Source organism: Poecilia formosa, unplaced genomic scaffold (genome assembly GCF_000485575.1).
Source record: "Poecilia formosa unplaced genomic scaffold, Poecilia_formosa-5.1.2 Scaffold147, whole genome shotgun sequence".
NCBI classification, from domain to species: domain Eukaryota; kingdom Metazoa; phylum Chordata; class Actinopteri; order Cyprinodontiformes; family Poeciliidae; genus Poecilia; species Poecilia formosa.
The window spans coordinates 1193959-1216972 of NW_006800086.1; the positions used below are offsets into that span (position 1 = coordinate 1193959).

At 40.1% G+C, this 23014-nt stretch overlaps 1 long non-coding RNA gene across 1 annotated transcript; it reads right to left on the reverse strand.

Moving 5' to 3' along the window:
- Positions 1-4652: 4652 nt before the first annotated feature.
- On the reverse strand, positions 4653-21540 carry LOC107837497 (uncharacterized). Its single transcript, XR_001663518.1, has 3 exons — positions 21433-21540; positions 18357-18363; positions 4653-4665 (listed from the first exon to the last, which is right to left on the reverse strand). It is a non-coding gene; the product is annotated as an uncharacterized LOC107837497 (long non-coding RNA).
- Between the last annotated feature and the right edge of the window lie 1474 nt (positions 21541-23014).

Below are 23014 nucleotides of genomic sequence, written 5' to 3' on the forward strand. Positions count from 1 at the left end.
TCCCAGGAACAACATCAGACATATCAGTCCAGAAATGTGCAGTTCTAGGCACAGCCATGATACGAACCCTCAAGCTCCCAGGCCTCTGGTAGACGACCCGAGCTCAGAGGATGAAAGAGACCCTATATATATATATATAAATAAAATAGATTGGGAATTGGTAACAATGTGCCTGATTCATAAGGGCACATCTACTCAATCTATTTCTATACATTGTGCTCTAAATCATAATGCTTTATGATTTATTTTAGATTATATTTATAATCCCTAATTGCACTTTCTGAGCCATTTGAAAGGTTTGTTGCAATTTATTTTTTACATGTTTGAAGATATAGGTGTATCTAAGTATTTAGCAAATAAATTTGTGACACTACATTTATCTGTGTTTTTGAAAAAAAAGAAATGTCTTAAGTCAATTCAGCTGTTTTTCTGTATCTGATTGGTATCGGGCGACACCAAACCTCAGATATCCGTATCGTATCGGTATCGTGAGTAAAAAAGTGTAGCTTAGTACAAATCCAGTTGTTCTCAGAAGGCCTGAGAGGTTTATTAAAGAATATTAGAGAACAAAAAGCCCCATGGAGACCAAGGAACACAGCAGTCAGACCATTATAGTTCATCTCACAAGGCGCTGCGTTTTAAAAGGTCATCAGAGGCCTGACAGGACTCTGCCATCCAACCAAACCAGGCTGGATTCATATCAGAAACAAACCTCTTGGTTGAAAGATGATAATTTTTAATCTAAATTGCCCAGTGAATGATTTGGAGTTAAGAGCATGGTGGAAGACTTGCACTGAAAAATACCCATTGCTGCGGTGAAACATGGTGGTGGCACCATCATGGTGTGGTGATGCTTTTGTTTGAAGACGGGCAGAGTTGTGAATCTGTGGCAAAACTTAAAAACTGTTGTTTGGCAACGTCTCGGTCCGATCAGAGCCTTTGCTATTTTGCAAAGAACTGACAAAAAAGTTGCATAGCTGTTCCAAACTGGTTGAGCCTGCAGTGAAACCGTTTCAAAAACTCTGGACAGCTAAACACAACGCACTCCACATTTGTCACATCTTCTTATAGTAAAAAAGTAAAATAAAATTCACAATTTCCCTTGAAAATAGGACCTACATTGTGCTCGTTTGTGACATAACAGCAGTTTATATATTGAGGGGAAACCAGAGGAAATCAAAGACTGTGACAACAGAAATACCAACGGCCATAAACCCGCCTGAATGAGCGAGTTCTTAGTCGTCGCTCATCTCCCATCTTCACAGCCCCGCATTGTAATTTCCAGGGCGTGTAGAGACGCCGTTGGTTTAGATTTATTTTCCCCCAACTACAATATAAAGGCATTTTCTTACCATCGGCTTCTCATTTCAAACCTATCACTCATTATTGGACTCAATGAAAGCTGGCTGCTATGGCAACGGGTCCGTGGAAATACACTTCAGTTGTCACAAAGGCTGTGGTTTTCATATTGCTTCCACTTTTTACAAAGACAACATTTTTTTTTCTTTTTTTAGAGATCTGAATACTTTTAGTATTTTTACAGCATTCATTGTTGTGTGTTTTTACTAAAACCACTCATTCTTTGACAGAAACAATTAGAGGGATGAATGACATTTACTTTGTATTGCTCATCCATTATCCTGACTGTGGTAGTGCATGATTTTCCTTATTTTAGCTTTGTAAAATTGTTAGTGGAAAGTTTTATGTCCCACTTGTTTGTGATCTTGCATAAAAATCATATTTGTTTTTGGTCAAATTATTTAGTTTTTGTAGCAACGTCTCTTGGCATTGAATCAAAACCATTTGAAAGGCTGCTCATTTCCTTTAAAGTGTAAATAACACCAACGTTCACCTTTTTTACTAATAAATTGTCTACATGCCTAAACAGTTCAGTTCTCCTACCGTTTTAAAACGGTGCAGCTTTTCTCAAGCAGTGCCACATTCGGGCATCTAATCATCCCACTCAGACAGACGCCCCCTAGTGGCAAATCAAGAGTTACAACAGTGAGTATGGCGAGAGTTGGTCAATAAAGTCACTCAGTTTTACAAATGTGACTTATTTTCAAAGTGGATACTGAGTGGTACGTCTCCTCTGCTCTGATGCTTGATGCTGTAAAAATCTTCAACACCACAGGGGGGAAGTTGATTTTTTCTTCATTGAAACAACCCCCCCTCTCCCCTCCCCCCCCAAACTAGTGATACTAAGTCACAACTAGTGACTTGGTTTTAGTGAGCCACTGCGTTGGTCCCTTTGGCATAAACAGGACACCCGAGCTGATCACACAAGTGTTCAAGGTGGTTGGCATGAGGACTGGAGGCAGGCCGTTTGATTCTCAGGCAATTTCCGGTCAGCTTCATAGCGTTGAACTGGCACACTAAATACGTCACGGATAAAATTCTAAACTTCAGAGTTCAACCATCCAACAGAAAATTGTTTCTCAAAAGCCAAGAGTCCAGAGCCTCTGTACAGAGCAAAGCATAGAACAACAGGCTGTTTTTTTTCTTTCCTCCAGGCTAGGAAATATCTGGACAAACAAATTTCCCTCCACCATTTCATTTTTCTTAAAGTTTTACAAAATACTCATTGCAAGTATGACTTTCCAAAATCAATCCAACAGCCTTTGGTGAAGAATATGAGCTGATTCCCAAATCACTGGAATTAACAATAATTCAGACGAAGCCAGAGGGGGAAAAAGAGTTAATTATCTGGAGTTTGTCAGGTATAATTAAACAGATGTGTTCTGAAATTGGCCATTGCAATGCCAGTGGTGGCATCTTCCCACACTGCCACAGTTTGCAGTTCACAAACCAAGAGGAGAGGAGAGATACAAGTGCTGTCTTTATGAAACAGAATTTAGTTGCAGCACACAACAGTCCACCCTGGAGACCTCTGGAGAGGTAATTAACCTATCACCCCTTTCATAAGCAACGCACTCCTGTAGGCTTTTGAGCTTGAGACTTTTACCCTTAAAGAAGTGTAATGTGCAGCAGTTTATCCCTGTTTAAAACCGAGTTAGTTCAGCTCCATTCGCACCCTGAGCGTGCTTTCTGCTTCGCGCCCAGCGGCCGCAGCGCCTCGTCTGTGTGGGAGCCCTCCGGCCACTGGCTGCTCTCCGTGATAAGAGCACGGTGAGGTCCAGCCTCATGACTACCACGTTCCCTCCATCACTCTCCCGATCCCCTACCCTCCCACCCTCCACCATTTCATTCCACTGACTTTAAGAGCTGGCATCAAAATGCAGTGGCCCAAGGCTCAGGCTGCTACCTCCACTCCACTTCCACGAGTTCGTCAATATAAACATGCCTCGGCGCGCCGCAGAAGATGGCGCCCGCTCCGATATCTCCAGGTTTCTCTGAACAAATAAAACCCGACGGCTTTCATCACTCACATGCCTGCAACAGCTGTGAGTCACGGCCTGGTAATGAAAACGCAATCAATAAGACAACCCACGGGTCAAACAATGCGCAGGAACAGCCACAGGACCAGACTTATTACTTGCCACTGATAAACCAAACCAATGTTTGAGATCTTCCTTTGTGGAAAGCGTGACATTAACCATCTTTGCTATTGCCCCTCAGATTTGATATGGCGGTAGATGATAAGTAATTATGTTCATTGTAACCACAGATTGCATTCTCAGCTTTAAAGTAGAACAACAGAACAAAGCCTGTGAATTTCTTTAAGCAGAAGGGGGAAAAGATATCTGGTGTTCCAGATATCACCGGATATCTAATTAATCCGCCCCAACCTTTGAACATCTTGCAAAAATTATCTATGGCTGTCCTACTAAACTGAGCTGCATCATCCCGAACACACACCGCCCCCACATGACCGAGTCATGCTGCGGGGACGCTTTTTCATCACCAGGAACATGGAAGTTGCTCAGAGTTCATGGGAAGACGGATGGAGCTACATGAAGGACAAACCCTGGAGGGAATCCTCCTGGAGGAAAAGAGACTGAGGCAGATGGCCGCCTTTCTGCAGAACAATGACTAAACGTACACTCTGAGGAGTGTTGACGTGTTTGAGTCAAACTTAGGAACCTGATGTTCACAGACAAACCCCATCTAGCCTGGCTGCGCTTGAGGTGTTTTACAAATAACGACGGGCAAACAATTTTACCTCCAGATGTGCAAAAGCTGGTAGAAACGATCCCAAAACACTTCCAGCTGTTACAGCAGAACACCAAACATACAAAACATCGTGTGACTTGCATCTTCTGTTGCATCCACTCTAGATTCTTGACACAGTAAACTACAAATGATAATTTGCAGGAGACACCAACTGAAGTGGATAATGTATTTTAGAATGACAATACAGTGTATTATGAACATAATAAAATGTATCTGGCAAAAACCATTTACAACCTAACGACACCACACATAATGTTCAATGTCTCTGAGCAGCTGATCTGCTGACAAGAGATTCAAAATCACCAACCTTCATAAAAACCCAGACTGCGAACAACAAAACCTTCATAGCTTACCATTGTGTAACTCGACTCAGACACATTTACTTATCCAAAATAAAACACAATAGAACTAATACAAATACTTTTAACAAATGATGGTGGGATTTTTTATTGTTTAGTCAATTTTTGTCTTTGCAGTAAAAGATGCAGGTTTCTAGCCTCTAAAAACTTTTTTTTTTTTTTTTAACAAATTCTCACATTCAGATTTTTATTTGTGGACAAATTTCAGATCAAATCAACCGTGTAAAGGTCTTTTTTCTTCCCATTATGCACTACTTTGTGTTATGCTACACATAAACTGTTAAGAAACGTGGAGGTTTGTAGCTGTAAGGTGACAAAATGCTGAAAAGTTCAAAGAGGATAAATACTTTTGCGATGCGCTGGATGTTTAGTTCGTCTGCGTCATTTAGAAACAAAAGGCTCAACTCTGGTAGTTTTTATTTTGATCTATTTCTGACGTAGAAACACACAGGAGCCCAATACGAACAAAGTTCTCCAAACTGACTCGCATCCTAATTAGTCCGAGGACTTTTTCATTTCCACCACTAAATTCTCTCAGCGGGGTTTTATAAAACAGGAAGGCAACACAGCATAACACAGACCCACTGTGTAACAGGAGGCAACATGAGTAATAGGAAGTCTTTTACTACCTTCAGTCAATGGTGTGTGTCACAACCAGTGTGTTCAGAGCACCGGATGGAGAACCCAATCCTGACATAGTCCAGGCTGGAAGTAACAGCTGAGTAATTTTAATGACAGACAAGTAACGACACACATGGCAGGTGGGAACAAGTTTGGCTGGTGACTGGAACGCAGTGGGTCAGAGGCAATTTCTGACAAACTGGCATGTGAGAAACTGGAGCGATGAAAATAGTGGCAGAGCCGCAGCAAGAGGAAAGAAGAAGCAGGTGAGTTGGCAGGTATGTGCAGTCGGATGATTGTGACAGCTGGGGGAAGAGCGAAGGCATCTGGTCTCTGGATGGAGAAATGGAAGTCTGGCATTTGGCCCTTTTTCTCAGCAGATACTTTGACTTGACACGGCAGGAAATGATGCACAAGTGAGACAGCGATCCTCTTATAGGGATGTAAAAACACACAAACACACACAAAAGAGTCCCTTCTGTGTTATACTGATCTGTGAAATGGAGCTTTGGCCAAAACTTCATTGCAAAATTGTTTTAATTTAAAGATGTTGGAGCCTCACTAAGATAAGGCAAAAGAATCTGGATTAGAATAGCATCCAGACTTTGACTAGTCCATTCTCCTTTGGGTATTTGTATGGTAAAGAGTAGGATTTATGTTTCCTTCAATTACTGCAAGTTGCCTACAGTCACCAATATGTTTTGATTGTCAGTATAACATACTTTTTTTCCTGTAATTCTGTTAGTTTTATGTCATATGCAAGTAAATGCACTTTCCAAAAATGTTTTGGCTTTGTTAAATCCAGTCTCTTTCTTATTGTTTAATCATGAACAGTTCTGCTTTAGATGTTCTGGGTTCCTTGGTGACCACCTCGAGAAAATGATCATTCAAAGTTGGCAGATTGGCAACTCCTGGGAAGGTTCAGCAGTTTGCGGATAATGACTCTCGGAGGGTTTTGCATCCAGAACTATAGATATCAATGTCTTTTTATCTGTTCTTGAATTTCTTCAAACTGGAGCCTGACGTGTTACTCTTTACTCGAGATCGATGTCTCGATCCTACAGGCAGCTCAACTCAACCAACCAGAAAACTGGAAAAGGGCTTTTGCATTTACTCAGACTGTCTTTTTCTAACATTACAATTTCTCTGATGATGACAAAGGAGCAAAATCAGAAGATATTTCGACAGGGGCAAATACTTTAAGAACCTTTTCTGCAGAGCTTTCCCTGCTATTGAATCAAAATGTCAGGCCACTTATTTGAACATCAAGGCTTTTTGTTGCCTTTGAGTTTTTTCTACTTACTTTAAGACATACGCACATATTATCATTTTATCCCTATTCTCTCAGTGGAGATAACAAAAGTCCTCTGTGAATTAATCCTGTGTTGCACACTTCCCTTATTGTCTTATATGTTCGTCTCTGCAGCCTTGAATCCTTCTTTCCACGTGGGGAAAAAAAGCCAGACCAGATCTTTTGTCAGCGCTGCTTTGTGCGCTCAAACTACCCATTGTAATTTGAAAGTAGAGGAGCTCCTGCAACTTCTTCACACTCATCCTCTTCAAGTGCGTATTTCTGCTCTCGCTCCACATATGCCAGCAATCGAAAGCTGTTCTCACGTTCCAGCCCTAACAAAGCATACTGTAAGAGCACAAGCTGGTTTCAGGTTGGGTGCTCATTCACGTTTATGCAGCGTGGAGTTTCTCGGTTGCCGACGTACGGCGTGCGTCCAACCCGCTGCGGAGCGGCTTCTCGTCTCAATCTGTGGAAGTGAAGGCGCAAGTCCCTCCTTCATTCCAAAAACCGCAAAGACCTTTGGCAGAGCAGCTTCCTTCTGCTTCCTCTGGATCGAGTGACGGCGATAAAAGCTTTCAGTGGAGGAGCGGGGACGTGCGGGCCGAGGCTAATGCGTATTCCCATGTCTGAATGAGACGCGCCTCCGAGACAGGCCGCGTCAAGGTCAGCGCGGGGCGAGCGCCGCTGCCGAGTTTTTACGACAGATATCCAAGTTTGGAGGCAAACGCCGAGATGTATGATGTTTTGATAACTACATGCAACATTATGAATTCATTAGCGCCGTTGTTGGTAGACGCAGCCGAATGTGATGACACAAGTCCTTGAGAAGTGAAATGAGCCTCAGATGATGTTAGTGGTGATGGTGATAATGATTCCTTATTGTGATTGTGTTTTCATGCTTCTTTTGCTCCTTCAAACCTTATTTTTTCTTTGATCCTCCTCTACCTTAATACGTTCTCCGACTCCGTATCTGTATTAGCTCCTCAATTATTTCACCATAACCTCAACAACCCCGCGCAGCAGAGCAGAATGAGCAAGCTAATTTCATTACGTCGTATGTGTTTTTAATGACACAGCCATGAGGGACCAGGGAGAAGTTGGGGAAAAAAAAAAAAAAAAAGCTGGCCTCTCTTTTACACAGCGCGAGCTACTAAAAATAAAGTCACAAGTCATAGCTGGAAATCGACAGCAGATGTTAATGTACATTTATATTCTTACATGCTAGAGAAGTCCATTGTGTATCGCGTGTAAATTATCAAAGCTCTCCCGTGTAGCGGTTTCTTTCCTCTGCTAATTGGTGCCACAAAACAAAATCCCGCAGAATATCCAAGGGTTATTTGGGGTTTCGCACATCAAGACCAAAACAGTCTCTGTCTCCACCAGCAGTGGAGCTTGAGAAAAAAAAAAAGAAGCTTTTCTCTCTTTGAACATGCTCCGTTTTCCTTCTTGTTTCTCCCTCTGTTGGCTCCTAATAAGGGGTGATCAGAGCTGAATAGCCCAACAACCTGACCCTCATTATGACAAAAAAAATAATAAGGATAAGACACCATGGAAGCAGGCCTCATTAGGTCCAGAGCTGCAGTGTCCCTTGGGGGTCATCACCCTAAACGTCTTGCACCGCTCATGACACTTCTGCTCTCGGACGCGCTCGCAGCCACTCGGAGAGCTTTGTGCGGCACAGCCAGCAGCGTCTCGGTTAAATTAATGTGTTGGCTAAGACTGCTGTGGTTTGTGGCATCATTGCTACTTCACTGCTGTTTGTGCTTATTTTCCAGTCTTGGCTGAGTGAGCGTGTTTGTGTGTGTACTTTAGCTCATTTACGAACCTTCTGAAGACCAGTGGGCGTTATGGGGTCCAAAGTCCAGTCCTAATCTGGAGGACCTCCTTGTTTAGGGTTGGGAATGGTTCAAGTTAGGGGAAATATGCAGTCACTAAAAATGAATGGGAATCAATCCGACGCCCAAGCATCGACTATCCAGCTTGAAAGGGAATGTGAACCGTCTCAAGTCTTTTGCAGCCTTTAAATGCTTTTCTTCCAGGTTTTCTCTGTTTAATCCATCAACTCTAACCAGCTCTGGAAAGGGATGCAAAAAATTATCCATCCACAGGTTTTTAGTTTTTAGGGTTGTTTATAGTGTTTCCACCATACATGGCATTTTCCACACAAGTCAGAAATGAACGTGTATACGGTTCTAAAGCAACAAAATGTTAAAAACATGAGGTTTATAAAAAGTCTTACAACATTTCTGAAGACCCACTGCAGATCCATTACTCTGGAGGACATTGGCTATGTGCACTTCCCTGTTCATTTCAATTAATTCCTTCACCAGAAACCTTTTTTGTTGTTTTGTAAATAGACAAGAGTTCAGCAAAGAGAACATGTTTTTGAAAGACTTTTTTTTTTTTTTGCTAAGTACCAAGAACTCAAGCAAACAGCAGCCACTCAAGAATAGTTTATTTTTCAACAAAATAAATTCATTTTGAAAAATGTATTATGAGGGAAGGGACCTTGAACATTAAGAGAGGAAAAAAGTATTTTTTTTTTTATTAAGATAATTATACAACACATTTTTGCCTGAGTGAAAGCAGATAACTACTTTAACAAACAAGTGTGTAAAGCAGGTAACACACTTTCACCAGCTTTGCCTGTAATGTTGCAGGTTTGGGGGGGGGGTTATATTTTTACACAGTGCTTTGCAAAAGTATTAACACACTTTGAACTTTTAAAACAATGTCATTTATAAACTGCAATGTTTTATCGATACATGTATAAGGATCCTGTATGTGTGACTAACACCCTAAACTAAATATTTAAAAAATGACATGGCTGTTTCTAGCCTTGCCTGGTAAGGCAAGGCTAGAACAATAGAGGTGTAGCTTTTTCCAAATAACGTCTTGAACCAATATATTTTGTTGCCATCACGATTAAAAAAGTAATCTGAACTCATCAAAACATGTTATTCATTAATGTAGGAGAGGAAAAGTAATTCTCACATCCGATTTGACCATTTGTGATTAAAATAGATTCGCTTCAATTCTCATAACAGCTTTTGATAATCTGAGAATCAATCATTTACTTATAATGGTGTAGTAATTAACTTCATTTGCAAGAATTTGCAACCATATTTTTAATACTAATTTAATCTACAGATAAATTATTAGGAATTATAATAAATCTTCAGAAACCAGAAGCTGGTATCTTGAAATGCTTCCCTCAGATCTAAGATTAAGAACACAGTCAGTGACTCGGAGTTCATCCCATGTTATTGACTTTTATGCAAGAAAAAAAAACACAAAGCCATGTGATGAACTGATGGTACAAATTACGACTAACAAATCATGACGCTGCGTCAAATATTAATGCTGGCTGCCTGTGAGTCCAACCAAACCAACGCAACAGAGCTCCTACTTGAATCTCTCAGTGGAATAAAGAAATAAAAACTTTAAAAATTAGAGGTCCGGATAGTTTCTAATGAATGGCCATAATGATTGACGGCGAACTTATATTGTTTGACTCGTATCACGGTGACATTTGTATAGAATCTGCCCTGAGTGTTCATGATGGAGGGTTGAGCCGCGCTCTCTGCAAGTTAAATAATCGACTGAGTGGATCAACACACACACTGTGTCCAATGGACTAGTGTTTCCTCAGATAGTCTTCACACACACGCACACACACAAACACGCACACGAATACAAAACTCTTAAGAGTGCCAACACTCGTAAGATTTTAATTAAAAAGCCAGTTACGACTCTTTTGACATTCAGATGACAAATTTTACCACAAAGGCTCCAAACTGATTATGGCAATCTCAGTTTTGGCTGCTCTGAAAAATTATATTGGGACTTTATTGTGACAAATCAGGGGTTTTTTGCAGCATAATATCTGCAGCTGTGTAGAGAATATGAGTGAATATGCTGAGGGGAAAGGAGCCAAGAAGGAAAATAAGCATGAATCAACACTGGGATTTTATCAATATTTTAGCTATAAAGTTGTACAGCAGAACATAAATCAACAGTAGGAATATCAAAACAAATAGATTAGAACCATATATAATTTGTAAAAAGGTAATAATATAAAGTGTGGGAAAAGCGAAACACTGTGAATACAATCAATGTTGACTTTATTTTCCCCATCAAAGCCAAAAAGCTTAAAAAGTCATAACATATTCTGGGGTTTTCCAATTTGCTCAAATCTCAGTGGATGAAGGACTTATGAACAAAACAAATCTACTGGGCATATACCAGGAGAGGAGGAAGCAGGTGGAGCGGAAGCAACCAACTGAGAACAATGGGATCAAGGAGCTTCAATTTAATTGGAGACATGGAGACCAGGTAAGCACAATTCAGGAAATGCTGAACAGCTGAGGGACGGTACTTTTTAGCAGCAAAGGGAAGGGGACTATAGGACACCGGATAAATGAAGCAACACCAAGCCGCAAAAGAAACCACAGCCTGATGGGGAACAACACAAAAATTATCCAAATACAAATACGATCTAAAAAAGTTCGGTCTGATGTGTATCTTCTTGTACAGTTTATGTAAATAATTTCAGCTGTAACTGGTGATAATGAAGTAAGTTTGGGGATCGACCGTCGGTAGAAGCAGCTGTGTTTCCATTGACCACAAAACTGTGAAATTTGGTATTTCCAAAATAAATTTGCTTAATGGAAAAACACCAAAATTTTTGTTTTTCATAAAAGGCTTTAGCACGACGATGAGGTGATCTGAAACACTTTTCTCACATCACACGAGTCACATGATCAACAACCGGATGTTGCCGCTGGCGCAAACCGTGAAGGAGAAGACGACGTGATGCAGTTGGAGGATGATGGTGCGGCATGTTTCTTAATGCCTCATCACGTGAACAAACCTTTACAGGTGTGATTTGAGTTTAGTTTCTAATTTCATGTCAACACCGCAATTGCGAAATTGTTTTTCTTTTTCATTCACAGAATATTGACAAAGTTTTGCAGACATTTGTAATGGAAATTCAGCAACTGTACAGCATCTTGTTTGCATGCTTCAGAATCGCCTCTACACCTTCACACAAACCTGTTTATAGATTTGTTGTCACCGTCTAGCATCACCACTAGCGGTTCTTCTTCCCAGTTTGACAGCAGCTGGGTCATTTTCTCTGCTATTCCACGGCATTACTCGTCTGTATGCCATTGTTCCCATGATTGCTCCTTGTACGTCTGACTTCACCCTAAAGGACACCATCGATTAGGAAAGGACCACACACAATTTGTTTTATTTCTGTTCCTCCGCTGTGCTCTGCTCAAAGAGCTATCCATGAACTGCTGGAGCCAATTAACGTCCAAACAGATGTGCAACGCCGAGAGCTAAGCTTCGCTGCAGGGTCAAGCAGTCAGAATCCAATCTCCTCAGTAAAATTACATTTCTGCCATCATGGCTTCCTACCTGCCGACCTGCTCGCAGGTCAAAAGAAAGCTGAGGGCTTTAGCAAAGTCACATGGCGTGATTGCAGTGGAATTAACTCTACATGACCCGAGAGGAGAGCCGTGTGAATTCCTGGGATGTCGTCCCTCCTTTGGACTCGTGGCGACGCAGCAGAGGCAGAGAGTCGGGTTGAGCGCCTGCAGAGTCGCTGTAAAGACAAGCGAGTTTTCTTCATTTGACTCCTAAGTGTGCAAATATTCGCTCTTTGATGTGCGTTGCCGCGCCTCCCTTCTTCACATTTTATTCTGATTACTGTTTACGGAGAATGGCGCGAGAGATCCAAACGCGGGAAGATGAAATACCTCAGGCAAAAGTGGGACTTTACACTTGAAAGTGGGAAAACATTACTTATGCATTAGGTGTGTCTTTTGAAGAACTCAGAACGTGCATATTTCCTTACTCCGGCTCCCCTGAAATAATACAGATATAATCAATTATTCATTTGTAAATGTTTATTTCCTCTCAAAAACAAGCATGACACAGCCTTGATGTTGGGGGGGAGAGAAAAAAAAACAAAACGTTCCAGCTGCAGCCCTCGCTCAACACGCCCCGAGTGCAGGCAGATTTCCATACCGATTCTTTAAGGTGTACACAGCTATGAATAAAATACATTATTTTCATATGTTAACAGTCTTTGTGATGTTGGGGTAAAATTTGTTGTAGGAACGTGCGACCCCTGAGAAAAGCCCTGGAAAACTGAACAGCCAGAGCGGCCACCTTTTATTCGTTTTTTGCTTGTCGCTTGTTGACCTTATTGACAGATAGACAGGAAATGAACAGAGAGAGAGAAGGATGAGGTCAAAGGTGAAAGCCTCTGTGTACCGCTACACCTCCTCCAACAGCTATTTTATGAATTTTTAAAATGATGAATAACTTAAAAACTTTTATTAAAAACTAATGAAAGTTCAAAGTTAATTATGTTAATTGTCATTATTTTGTTAATTAAAGCTGATTAAATTTTTTAATATTTTAATTGTTCATTTCAGAGGAAAGAAATGGAGTCAAAAGTTGAATTTCTGAAATAAAATCCTATTTATGCGGTATCCAACATTAAAGCTGCTGATGAGATGCTATTGTTCCCAACATCAAGTATTTATGAAGTAATATGTGTTTATTGCTTTTTCCCTTCAGTTCAGTTCAACACAGGTTTGTGCTACATGTACTTTTCAATTATTTTTTTCTCAGTGAGAATACACTCTCTCTTCTCAGGGGCTCCGCCTGAATTGATTGAGGTCACACTCACTGTTAAAAACTGTGAAAAGAGTCAATTTCTATGACAGATTAATCCGACAACCTCTGCAGTCATGGTTGAAGAAAACAAAGGGGAAAAAAAGGAAGAACGGCTGGACAAATGAAATATAAAATGCTTTTATATAAATCGTACCTGAACTATACAAAGACACATTACACATTCCAAAGTGTCAATGTTTATTTATCAAGGAGAAAGAGAAACTAGAAGAAAAAAAGTGCTCTCTTTACTTTGTTTTTAGGTTTTTCACAGAATTCAAAATTAAAGTTAAGAAATCTCACTGTGGTACACTTTATATCACATAAAGAAATTCTAGAGCAGGGGTCCCCAAACTTTTTCCTGCGAGGGCCACATAACTGTTACCTTTTCTGGTCGGGGGTCTGTGGACCGGGGGGGCTGGATTACTGCCGACGACATATTCGCGTTTATAGATAGATTTTTACCCAGAATGCAAATGGAAAAAAACCGGGAGGAAACTGTGACTGGTACTTACTAGTATATATTCCATTGAGGGAAACTAAGTTTCATATCTGCTCAAGAGCCCCCCTGGTGGTTGAAGAAAAATCCACATATATATGAAAAAAAACACTGAATGCTCTCTGGTATTGTTCAGGGGGCCGGACCAAATGAGGAGGCGGGCCAGATTCGGCCCGCGGGCTGTAGTTTGGGGACCCCTGTTCTAGAGAGTTATAAAAACCTTGTGCCAATTATTTCCTCAAGGGAGGCTTGGTTCAATTGGGGACCAAACCTGTAACATTTCCAACTGGTTTTACACTCCACTTTGTCAAAAAAAAAAAAAAAACCTTTGAAAAACCTGTTCACCTCCTCACCTGTGGTGGCGCTGCACCAAGAACCACAGAATGAAACAACACAAAACCTCTGAAGAAGACACGAACACAACTTCCTTTTTCACAAAACATATGTAAAAATGGTGTGGCGTCAGATTAGTGGTTGTAGGATTTCTCTTTTGTTTTTGGTAAAAATCTATGAGCCATTTCTCCTGCAAGCACAAAAACCAACAAAATAGTGTTTTTATCAGAAGGAAATGTACATTTTAGAAGGGAGCGGTCTTCAGAATGGATATCAGTGAGGACTGTGGATGAAAGATCAGAGATTTTGAGAGCTTTTGAAATTAGACTCGACAAAGACATTAGATCCCTAACAAAGAAGATTAAATGCTAAACTGAACAACTTTTTACATATTGTATGCACACGTAGTTTCTTAAACACAAGCATTACTAGACTTTTTTTTTTTTTTTGCATTCAACCTGGATATAGTGGAAAGGCAAGACCCTAAAGCTAATTATGTTTCTAAAATGAGTGTGAACCTGCGTCTGTTCCCCACGACTAGAATTAATGTCGAGCTTCTCTCTACTCAAATGGCTGCATCATTACACGGCGGAGGGACCAGGAGGAGCACTTAAATACCGGAGATTTAAGTTAGCAGATAAAGTGACACAGCGGGCCATAACAAGGCTATTTCAGTCAGCAAGACAGTTCATTTTCTCTGTGAATGTTTCATTTCCACAATTCATCTCTGACACATAAATTGTATTTGAGCTGGATCTTCCGAGGGCTAAAGTGAAGTCCCTCCTCTGCAATGTTAAATGACCTCTGGAACAATTCGATTATGATGTCTCTCTGACAGACAGATTTATCACAGCGGCAGAGCCGTGTAATGGATATGAGTGCGGCTCCGGCGATAGGAGAGAGGGAGGAGAGGAAGAAGAAAAAGGGCCAGAATGGACTCCAACCTCAGCTTGTGTAATCCACTTAGACGTACATCCTAAGATAAATACGTGAGGAAACCCGACTGTGGCCTTTCCACGGCTGCAGTGAATCTGAATTATGGCTTTAAAAGTAGCAACAGTTCCAAATTCACTCAGAGCAAATGGATCCTTGAGGAGCACTTTTAGCACAAAACTATAATCACTGATTACATTTATGACCCCGTTTGAATCAGGAACGGGACGCATATTTCAGTCCAAGGCGAGGGGCCTTGCACGTGTTATTAACTCGACTCCCCTGCGGCAGGTCTAATGAAGCCGGATGCGTTTTATTTAGCTCCTGCTTGTATGCTTGACATGTTGTTAGCAGCGCTGACATGCGAGCAGAAACGGCGCCGGGCGGTTGTTTCGTCTTTTCCCTCCTTTTTAAATGCAGGAATTCGAGGCAGCAGGCAAAACAAGCAAAACAACAAGCATTTCCTAAATGTCACTGCAGAGGTTTAACCGCTCTATATTCGGAGTGTCTTGCTGTCCCCGCCGACTGTCAGCGCCGCTGACTGAACTGCGGAGCAGAACTCGCGGTGAAAGATACAAGAAAACGAGTCCGACCTCATCCCCCTCCACCCCTGCCTCCCTCCACTGACATTTGTTTGGAGACCTGCGTGTTGTCAGGAGTCTCTCCACGATGGATGGAGGATGCACATTAGCCGTGCCACCGACGGAGGCCTCGCCACGGCAACAAGTGCTGACATTGTTCTCCTGACTGGGTCTTTCCATCAATTATGTTCCCAGGGTAGGAGGGGGGATGGTAGGAGGCGGGTTGAGAAGCGGGGAGTGTGTTTTATGGGCTTATCTGTCTGAAAGTGCATCAGGACAGGAAAGAAAAAGAAAAAAACGAATAATTTGACCGGCCCTGACAGAGCTCTCACCATGCCTTTCTCTGACTGTCAAGCTGACAGCGCATGTAGATTTCTTTCCTCCCATTGCCAGACCACAGAATATCACTGACACACCAAGTGCACCACCAGCAAAAAAAAAAAATAAAAAATAAAAAAAAAAGAAAAAGGAGGGGAGAAAAAAAAAGTTAAAAGGGAACTTATTTCTACACAAGGCTTCTTATGAGTTGGAGATGGAAAGAAAATTCAATTTCTGTGTCAGAAGGGGACAGAAAAATAGAACAATTTCTTAAGAGCAAATGCTGAGGAGGACACATTTACTGGCTAACAGGTTATCATCGTCTGCTGGGCTCCCCTTCTCTCAGCTGACATTTTCCCTCCTCTTCCTTTCTGCATAACTTTCACTTTTCCTGTTTTTTACTGAATCTGAACTCTCTCTCTAAAAACAGACTCGAGGTGCTTCTATTTCCAGAGCTGATTTGACAAATATTTCAGCACAACAAAAAGACTATTCAGTTTTTCTCAGCCATTTTATGTCAGACAGAGCTTTATTGGACGCAATTGTGAAAACGTTAAATGAAAGGGAAATTTTGTTTCGGTTTTTTGTTTCACCAATTCTTTTCTTGTAATTGCTTTTAATGAGACCAGTGGGAAACATTTTACTCAGCATTTCATATCTTTGGGGGAAATATTTCCTCAAACTCCCTTTGAGGAATTACAATAAATTGCAGCTTGATATTCTGAAGCTTTATGAAAGAAACAGGAAACTGTACATTCAACATTATGCAATTTCTGTTTGTGGGTTTTGTTACCCATTTGCTGCCAAAACCACCCTGACCCACTTAAACATGGTTTTTACCTATTCACAGATTTTTATTACTCCAAATTTCTAACCTAACTTCAAATTATTCATGGAGAACTTGTCTATTCACAGCTTAAATATTTGAGACAAAATGCAGCTGGAAATTTGAAATATCTAGGAGCAATGCTGCTTATCATGCCATCGACTGGCGTTTGCATACCAGCCAATCCAGGAGTAGCATTTATTTTTCTTGGCACTGATTGGCTGAATCTCTTAAGAGTGAAGACCAGGAAGATCGTAAATGTTAGTTTCTGCGCTAGAGCCAAGACAGCTTCCACTGTGCATGTCAATGTAGATTAAGTTTCATTTGGTGTTTCAACTATTAATACAGGCATTTATAAGTGTTTTTAGAGGTGAAGGTATTTCAGCAATGTCTGAGATGTTGTGGTCAATGACCCAGTGGTCCACTTGAACCACTTAGAATCCTAAGATGGTCAGGGTCATTTATAAGAAAAAACAAACAAAAAACAAAAACAGACAAATAAGAAAGTTACACCCCTGCAAAAAATATCTTGATTTGTCTTTGTAAAGTGTCCAACAGTAAATTTGACATTTTTTATCAATGCATAATTTCCACAGTTCTGAACTGGAAGTGATCTAAACCACTAAAACGCCATGTTGGTAGGCAAGAGCAATGCAAAGCCTGGATGAGGTCAACAAAAAGCAAGTAGAATACTCAAAATTGTAATTTAATAATAGGTGTAAGCTACTTATATTGTTTGTAAATAGCTTGTTCTAAGCTTGTGGCTTGTTTACTGTTGTCACAGCAACTGTCAAGACAGTTACCTGCCAAGATGTCTGCCAGTTACAAAGTTCCCAAAAGTGACGTCACATGAGAACAATGTATACACACAAATATATTCAATATAAGTAAAAGCAGCACATAATCAATTATACACATCCGTAATTCATACAATTCTTGTGAAAATCCTAATTAAAGAAGGACGAGTTTCCTCATTTTGTGGTAATTTATTACAACCAGAACAAAGTAAAAAGTAATAAATGCCTCAGACGGAAGACTAAAAGTGAAAAGCTGCACATAATTTTTTCCTTTGTGTCGTTTTCTGTCAGGCATTCACTCTGGTCTGACCCCTGACTGAAAATGCCTGAAAGCTTTCCGTCTCTGAACGTGGCGGGATTGGTGAGCTTCACACACAAGCGCATCACTTAATCGCTGCAAAGGTTAGACGGAGTAAACATCAAACGGTGAACCTAAAACAATGTCACCTTTGCTGAGGGAGACCATTCGCCCCAATTTTACTGATGCTGATGAGTCCGTGAGAGAAAGGCAGAAAGACCAAAAACATCTTCAAAGGTCATTCCTCTTCCCACACCACCAACATTCCCATTAGCAGTTGCAGAGGTGAAACAAAGTTAATGGAACGAAAACATAATCTGGGCTGTCCTGATGGTTTCCAGCATTAGCAACATGACAATTGGACTGCACTGGAGATGGTTTCTAAACAACACAGTACAGGAGGCTCCATCATTAAGTTTTTTTTTCTTTCAAATGTTCCATCAGGTTGTGAAAGAAAACCTTTATGATTGCAATTTTCAACAGGGCAAGAGTGCAGTTAACAACACAAGTCTGACAAAGGCATAAAATCCCTCCTCTGAGCCACCCTGCATGCTCTCCTGTGATCAGTGAGAATAGTCGGGTTGTTAACGTTATTCATTTTGATCTTTCTGCAGTTTCTGGGATGAGTTTAAATGTTATTTCTGACAATCATCCCACTGCTTCATTGTTTAACCTGCAACCTGTTTAAGATCCAGCAGTGCAAAATTGTAATTGTTTTTAACTTCCATCCCAGTTTATTTATATGCATGTACCAGGGCCAGATGTTTCACAAAATGTGCTTGATCTGCATGGTTGAAGCTCTGTGAAAAGCATTTTTGGCAAAACAATGCAGTACTCTCTCGTCAGTCCCTGTACAAACCATTGTAAACTGCACTTGTGCTCTTCCTGTATCAAGGACCTGCACTCCTGAACAATTTCGTCCTGCTTCCAAAAGGGTCTCGATCGCAGTTTTTCTTTTCTTTATCGCAGTCCTCTCCGCATAACAACAGGCTCTTTAATTATTAGTTTATATGATTGGTAGCTAAAATTCAGCAGTAAAACAGTTGCTGAAATTTCATAAATAGAAACATTAAAGCGCAACACCACCTTTGACATCCATTAAAGTCTATTTCTACAATGCAAAGAAAAAAAAATTATTTTTCATTTCCAAAAGCACAAATGTTGCTTAGGTAACCTCAACCTGTTTGTGCAGGTCTGATGTTGGCTTTTTATGCTGTGGGGTGTTTGGTGTCTGTGGGCAAACGCAGCTCAACCTGCTGAATAAAGCAGCTGTCCTCATTTCACTTAAAGCCTGACTAGTTAATGACTTGTGAAGTAATGTTAAAAATTGCATTAAAAAGTAAAGGAAAAAATGTTTTAGTTATTTCCAGTTACGTGGATAAATTCAATATGTTAGTTTCCATGGCTGATGAAAAGTGACTAAATGTCTCCTCTTTTTTTCCCCTTTTCACAACCATTCTGACCTTGCTGGCTAATAGACAAAAACAACACGAGAAAGGATCCGAAAGTACGAACCTCTGCTTTTGAGAGTCTTCAGGACATCATTCGCCTGATGTTCATTGAACGACTTCATGAATCGAGTTCGATGAATGTTATTGCATTCAGAAACGGTTGGGTTTTAGATGTCGTCTGTTGTATGGATGTCTGAGTCTGTTATGCGATGGTACCAATAGAATCACCAAGGTTCTCAGTGAACTGGTTACCTTGGTGACAAGTGCTGCTCCAGTTCGCATCAGGTGAGTCATTCACCCCGGAGAGTTACGGCGACGGACGTGGAGCGTCTATAGACGTGGAAACAGGAAACATTCTAAGGACATTTTCACTTAACCTCATTGCTGAACGCACCTAATGAAAATTAATTTTGTCTTTTTTTTTTTTGCTGGTTTAAGATACTTTATGTACGCAAGACTGGTAGATTTACTTTTTTTAAATAAAGTAATTTTTTTTCTTGATTGGAAATGGCATAGGTACGTCGACAAAATAATAAAATTAAGATAAAATTCAAGGTGTATTATTTCAATTTTATATATAAAAACATTGTGTCATGTTACATTTATTTCTGATCTTTAGCAGTGGGAAAGCCTATAACCCTAACCAGATTGGAGCATGTTTTCACTTGTATTTTCACAATGTATCCCTGGTGACGACAAACTTTGATTCATTAACAATGTCTCCATATAAGAGTGATGTTCCAACTCAATCATCCATAAAGGCTAGATCACAATATTTTCTAATGACAATTAGAGTTTCAAAGTCCCACTCCTGATACTTGTTGATCTACTTTCTGTGATTATCTCAGTCGCACCAACAGTGTAACGTGTTGAGAATTTCAAAAAAAATCTTGCAAAATTATAAAAGATTACAGACTGTGTGCATTAACTTTCTGATCTAGCAAGTTTTGGTTTTTCCACTTACAAGCTAAGCCTTTTTAAGCTTTCACAAAGATACTAAGAATGAGATAAAGGCTGCACTGCGCCTCAAATGGCCGCACAAAACTCCGGCCAAAGGAGGCAATGCAGCTAAAACAGCAATTGTTACTTTTCATTACCTTGAAAACAAAGCTTTAAGTTTATGAAATAGAACACATTTTCTGTATGTTTGGGGGGGGAGGGATTATCTGGGACTCCACAGAGATGCTACCAGTCGATTTATCAACCAGTCATGTCAAAACAGAGCAGACCTGTTAACCTAGCATTTTAGCAATCTGCTCAGCACGAACAGCAATGAGGCATCATCCACAGCAGCAGAACGTGAGTTTATTCAACCCTGTAATTGTTTATTTTGAGTCAAATTTATCTTTATAAACAAATAAGGTTATGTATGTTTTAGGAGACAAGTTGGTCAGAACATAGTAGCTTTCTACAGCAGCTGTTCTGGTAGTAACTTGTAATATCTATTAAGTTCAATGTAATATTGATGGCACAAAGGGCTACAGATTATATTAACTGTAATGATGAGACTTTATGCTGCTCTTCTTAAACTTCATTATCAGGGACAAAATATATTCACTTGGATGTCCTGTCATTGCGTGTTGTGGCAAGGTACGACCCAAATGCTAATGGCAGGAACAGACAGTTGATGTGGTATTTTTAATAAAAAATATATTATGAAAAACAAATTTACAAAAGGCATAGGGGGCCAGTTCAGAACAAAACAACAACTCCAGGGTAAAAGACAGCAGGGTTTCACAGGGAAGTAACAGAAGGAGCTAGCAAGGAGTGAGAACAGGAAATGTGTTTAAATACTGTGAGGGTGAAGAGACCGAGGCTGATTAGCTGACGGGTTGCAGGTGTGAAGAGAGGGAGCAGAAAATGGCACAGCGGGTGAGGAAGAGTACACCAACAAGGGGAATAGGAAAATTAATCAAACACTAACAACTATACATAAGAACCATGATAAAAAGAGAGTGACTTAAGGACTGAACTAAGGTAGAACATACCTGTCAAGTTTTGGATTGTACAATACGGGAAACGTCGCCGTCCTGTGCTACTGTCAAGAGTTCAAGTACACCTCGCTGCAGCAAACTGAAAGGGAGGCATGGAGAGATGGACTACTAGCAGTCTCGTACCTTATTTGGAAGTTGGACCATTGCACTCCGGAAGTGAAGGGGGCGCTATTTCCTATATTATCTGCCGTCTCCCGTTTTTATTTATTTTTTTTTAATCTGTGATGTTTTCATCTTTTGGAAGGAGTTTCACTCGCAGCAAGTATTTGAACTTCTGTCTTTTATTTTCTTTAGCGCAGCTCACTTTCTGTGTACTTCTAAATCTGCTCCTTATTTGCATGTTTTCTGATCTACTACTGCCACTAGTGGCGTGGGGTGGTAGCACAACACCCATAACTACACTAAACGAGAATAGCACAGTCTTTATGGGACAATACTAATACGGGAGCACGCTGGGAAAGGGGGGTAAAAAAAAAAAAAAAAAAAAAAAAAAAAAAAAAGGCCAAAACAGGAGACTTGACAGGTACGGTGCTGATCTATCAAAATAAGAAACTAAGGAACACAGAATAAGACTAGAATTAAATATTTAAAACCCCAAAACTCTTACACATCTACTTTATACACAAACTATAAAGGTAAACCATGTTTCATCATATTTCTTTTAGTTGATGATTGTGACTGTGCATTAGTGATGCCAGTCCGAAACAGCTGGGTACAATGTTCCTGCATAAACCAATGAAAAAACATTATTGGACAATCAATTAACTTATTTATTTTTACCAATTTAACAAGGGAGGCACTCAAACAGAAGGATTTGATTTGGAAGAAATCTAGTACTTTCTGCTTAGGCAACCTATTTAGGGCTGAGTGGCACACTGTGTCCAAAATGAGGCTGTTGCTGTTGTAGTACAAAAACCGTCCCTCTGTATTAAACTACAACTACCCTGCTGGCACAGGAGAATTGACTGGAGTAACATTTAATTATGGTAGAAAGAACAGATCCTTGTTTCTTATTTAATTATGTAAAAGATAATTGGTTACACACAATATCATAGGTAATGTAAAAATTTAGCAAGAACCCTGAAGCTTATACATCAGTTTAATTTGATTTTACAAAAACATTTTTTTTTTTTTTTTTGCTTTAAGTTCCCCTAGTACACCTATTTTCAGGACAGGATTTTATTTATGGATTTTCTTTTTTTAAAAATCACAATTTACTCATAATATTTTTGAAGCATTCTCATTCAGGATATTTTCAGTGTTTATTTGGAGCTGATATAGCCGATTCACCTAAGATTTAAATATCCCCTAACTGTTGAGCGTCTGTCAGCGTTTCGGTCCAATTAAACCGTTCTCATGGAAATACGAGACGGATCAGAACATCAACATATAGCAATATGGACTGCACTGCAGACATGTAACATGTAAAAATAACATGTTGTTACAGCTAACATGCTCCATTGTCAATGAGTTGGTAACTAGGGTGACAAGCGTTGTTCCACTTCAAATTAGGTGAGTCATTCATGGAGTGTTGTAGAAAAAGGAGTGGGAGTCAAAGTGTTTGTCATTTGCAACATATACAAGTCTTGTTGAACCCATCAGAGCATTTAAGACTTCTTGGGGGATTTATTTTAGCATTATTTAACAAACATGCATTTCTTGTGTGTTTTTTGTCAGACAGCAGGGAAAAAAAACATGTGAAATAATTACCATTATTACAGTAAAACTGACTTTTTATTTATGTGTGCATGAGGTCCTGCTTAGATAGCAGTTTGTCATTATTTAACAATACTAATTTATGCTTTGGAGAAAAAAAATCTATCCTCTTTACCGATCCTCTAGCTACAGGTGGTGGATAAATGATTAGTTTTCCATATTTGTCCTGG